Source organism: Mandrillus leucophaeus, unplaced genomic scaffold (genome assembly GCF_000951045.1).
Source record: "Mandrillus leucophaeus isolate KB7577 unplaced genomic scaffold, Mleu.le_1.0 Scaffold521, whole genome shotgun sequence".
In the NCBI taxonomy this organism is placed as follows: domain Eukaryota; kingdom Metazoa; phylum Chordata; class Mammalia; order Primates; family Cercopithecidae; genus Mandrillus; species Mandrillus leucophaeus.
Window position 1 is genome coordinate 370,689 of NW_012105598.1, and position 4,566 is coordinate 375,254.

The following is a 4,566-nucleotide window of genomic DNA, read 5'->3' on the forward strand; positions in this document are numbered from 1 at the left end:
GCCTCCCAAAGTGCTGGAATTACAGGCTTGAGCCACCGCGCCCGGCCTGCCCAGCTAATTTTTGTATTTTTTAGTAGAGACGGGGTTTCACCATATTGGCCAGGGTGGTCTCGAACTCCTGACCTCATAATCTACCCACCTCAGCCCCCCAAAGTGCTGGGATTACAGGTGTGAGCTACTGTGCCTGGCCATATTTTTTAATCTAAAAAAATTCCCTCAAAAAAGGTGTAAAATGAGTGTTTTCTTACCAGCATACTATTTTTCTATGAAACTGCTTTCCAATTTTAGAAAAAGATAGATTATTCAAACTTTTTTGAATTTCAAAAAATAAAAAGGCACACAGTGAAAAGTTTCCTCCCCACATATATTCTCCATCCACTCAGTTCCCATCATCTTCCCCAAACAGGTAACCACTGTTATTGGTTCCTCGTTTCACCTTCCAGGGAATCTGCATGTATCAACCATCACTTCCTCTTTCAAAAAACAAGAATGGGAGCACGCAATGCATATTTTCCTATACTTTGCTCTTGTATTTTTTTTTTTTTTTTTTTTTTGAGACAGTCTCACTCTGTTGCCCAGACTGGAGTGCAATGGCATAATCTCAGCTCACCGCAACCTCCGCCTCCCAGGCTCAAGCAATTCTCCTGCCTCAGCCTCCCGAGTAGCTGAGATTACAGGCGCACACCACCAGGCCTGGCTAATTTTTGTATTTTTTTTTAGTAGAGACAGAGTTTCACCATGTTGGCCAGGCTGGTCTCGAACTCCTGACCTCAAATGACCCACCTGCCTTGGCCTCCCAAAGTGCTGGGATTATAGGTGTGAGCCACTGCACCCAGCCTGCTCTTGTAACTTAACAAGATATTTTGGAGATCTCTCCACGTCAACTAAGAAAAGAGCTTCCTCGTTCCTTTCTACAACTTTACAACCTCATTAACCATCTGGGTATGGACTTATCTGATAAGTTCCCTGCTTGCTGATGGACACTCAAGGCAATAAATAATCTCGTACCTATGTTATCTCACACATGTACAAATATATCTGCAGGTTAAATTCCTAGAACTGGATTGCTGGGTCAAAGGATTTACACGCCTATAATTTTTAAAGCTACTGCCTAAAGCACTTGTAACTATCAGGGTCCACCCAGAGAAAGAGACATCCAGAGCAACCATCCCTTTAAGAATCTGATATAGAGGGAATTTAATATAAGGAATTAGTGACAGGCGTGTTGGAAAAACTGAAAAGCCAAACAGGAAATGATAACCCAGAGATTAGCAACAGCAAGCTGCTGTTACCACTTCTCAAATAGAGGGTAAAAGGGAGGAGGTATTTCCAAGACTCAAAGACTAGGACCAAGGGGCAGAAGCTGGAGCCAAAAGGAGACAAGGCACCTGCCAGAGACTCTGCCTGAGGCAGACCCAGGGGAAATAACCTGTTTTCGTCCTTCCTCCCGCCATTCCTCCTGCCAGTGGCTCCCAGTGGCCAATCCCAGCCGGAAGCCAGCTGACCAAGGGCCTGGGAAATATGCCTGCAGGGGTGAGTCTCTGCAGGGAAAGGGCAAGAAATGGACCTGAGCCAACAGGACATGGGCTGACCCTGCCTGTGACTAATTTACACTCCTACCCGTCAATGTTTGAAACGGCCTTGCAGTTCAAACGTTTCAAACTGGAAACAGACTTTTCACACTTGGGGGTTATCGCCTGTCTGAAGGTGAAAGGTGGGAGCTCAGTCTAGTCTTAATTTGCATGTATTTTATTATGAACAAGGCTCAGCATCTCTTCACCTGAAGCACAGACACCTACATTGATCAGGGAGTGAAGGGGCAGAGAGAGGAATGCCAATTAGAGTTAATTCACCTCGTCTGCCAGGGATGATCCATTCAGGACCATACATCAGACAGATGCCCAAAGAGGGCATGAAAACAATCCCAACGGGCCAAACTAGTCAGCCACCCTCCAAGTAGAGACTTAGCTGAAGAACTGTTCTTGAAAAACTGAAAGGCAACAAAGTCCCAAAGGAATTAAAGTGCCTTAACTACACTCTGCACACACTGTAAGGAACAATGTGTTCTCCTAATCTTGTAACCCCCTACTCCCTCCTCTTGTAACTGCCTTCCAGCCATTCACGCCACCATCCTCTCTCTCCTTATCTTGCACTGAAAGAACAATCCAGTGGACAAAAAGCTAAATTAACTTATAAAAACAGCAAGTAAGAATCCATTTTTCAAGTCTTTTAACCTGACCATTAAAAAAAAAAGACCTTTTCAATTATCTTTGGCCTCTGCGATAACTACTGTTGGAATAGATTATTTACCCTATCTTTCAAACAAGCCGAACTGACTCCCCCAGATACTGTTCAACATTATGTACCATACTCTAAAAATATACCAAAAAATGTTATACTTTATAATCTGCTGGCAACTGAAAACGGTTTTCTTTCAAAGAGCTGAACTTTATTTTTTTAAACATGAATTTTAAAGCATTTTTTAAAAATCTAAATGGTATTAACTGTACAGAGGTATGTTAACTTCAAAACTTCCAACCACCAAGAGTTAAATATAAGCACATAAAGTTTATACAATAATTACAATATCACTCATATTTCAAAACGTTTTCACCTGTTTCAAAAATAAATATCCTAATATTGCCAAAAATATTTTTAAGTGTCTGTCACACAGCAAGGGAGAAAGCTACTAATAAACTAAATCAATAAAGGTTAAAAGTTATTTTCCAGCACCTAACATGCTGGCTGGCATTTTGATGAGTAATCAATAAATAAATCCTCATTGCTGAATGTTCCAGTGAGATGAATTAAATGATACACTTAAAACACTCCTGTCTTTGACGAGTTTTTTTTTCAAATCTGGAATACACACTTATTTCAGAAACTTGGAAAATATAAAAAGAAAATAATCCATGTCACTAATTTTTATGTTGTTTAGACCATGATGTATAAAACGGCTTATTTTAATGGTTGTAAAATACTTCAATAAACTTCCCATAATTTACCTCACCATGCCTCTACTCTTGGCATTGATGTTTCCAATTTTTTGCTATTATAAACAGCATAATACACATCTTTATATGTGAGGGGTTTAAGGTTGTTACCCTGTGATATATTCCCAGAAGAGATATTAACAACCCAAGGACGGTTTTAAGACTTTTGATATTTAATATCATGCTTTGTTACAGTACTCAAGATCTGCAAATTGCTGGAGCACATTAAAGCCGCCTTTTTTCCTCTTTATGCCTGCTTTTATCTTCAAGTCTACACTTCTTTACTCACAAAGCCCAAAGCACCTTACAAACAAAACTGCCAAGCCAGCTAGCTGCCTTGACGCTAATGTCCAACGTTTGCATATTACAGTTGTCTTTCTTTTCTAACAAGGGAAAACTGCTATGCCCAAATTGTGACAGGCAGGAAACACGACATCCACCGGGAATCCACTCCTTAGGATCTCATGGCTCCAGACGGACAGCCTGACTGTAGGAGGGTTCGCAACTCGGCTCCTTCGTTCCACAGCGCTCCCTTTTCATCAACACACCCACTCGGTGCCACAGTGCTACCCCAGCTTCAACTATGCGAACTGAACTCGCCAAATGCCATGACGGGTGCCAACTTCCCATCATCCTGGCTGCATCGCGTCTTTCAGCAAAAAAAAAAATCACCCTCTGAGCAGCACTTGAATTCTAGAAGGCACCTTGATGATGAACCACTTCATCCTGAAGCATTCAATCCTGCTGATTCTTACAGGCAGCTGCTCCGGCAGCCTGTAATTAAGATTTCTCTAAACTGCTCCCTTATTACATGGGGTTCTGATGATTCTGATGATTTCTCTGTCAGCTCAAAGGAGATCTTTAGAGAAAAAAAAAAAGTCTAGAGAACCTCAACTTCGGCTGTTCCTGTAAAAACACGGGCATTAACCCTTTGCTTTCCAAAGCGAACACCCACTCCATACAGAGGCACGTTCTTCTGTTTTTAAAATCTAATTCCCAGGATGACCTAGCAGTCATTTGTATTACACGAAATAATTTCCAACAAACACGATTCCTCCAGCAAGAAGAAACCGAACGTCAGGCACAAGACCACCTGGGCCACGCCGGGCACCGATCCGACCCACTCGGGAGCACACGGGGCTCCGGGCACACCTGGCTCTCCGGTCTCGCCTCGGTGCTGGGTGCAGCTCGTGACCCCCACCCTCGACCCCACGGAGTTTTTTGCTCACTCTGTCGCGTCTGCCGTTTCCTAAAACGTCTACCCTGACCTGGACTCCAGCTGGCCCCCTCCCCGTTCGAGCAAATCCAGCGACCGTTTCTGACCCAAAGCCAAGCAGACTGTCACGCTTTCCAACCGTTCCCCGGCCCTCCCCTCCTGTACCCCCGAGGAGCCTCCAGTGCAAAACTTTCCCCTCCCGGTTTCCCACCGGCTCAGCCGCTTCCGCCCACCTGAGCTGAAAGGGGGCGTCCGAAACGCCGGACTCCGGAGGGCGTGGACGCCCTTGGCGACAAGATGCGGGGAAGGTCGCCCCGCAAGGTCCCCTGCCCCAGAGGGGCGGCCCCCGAACCCCGA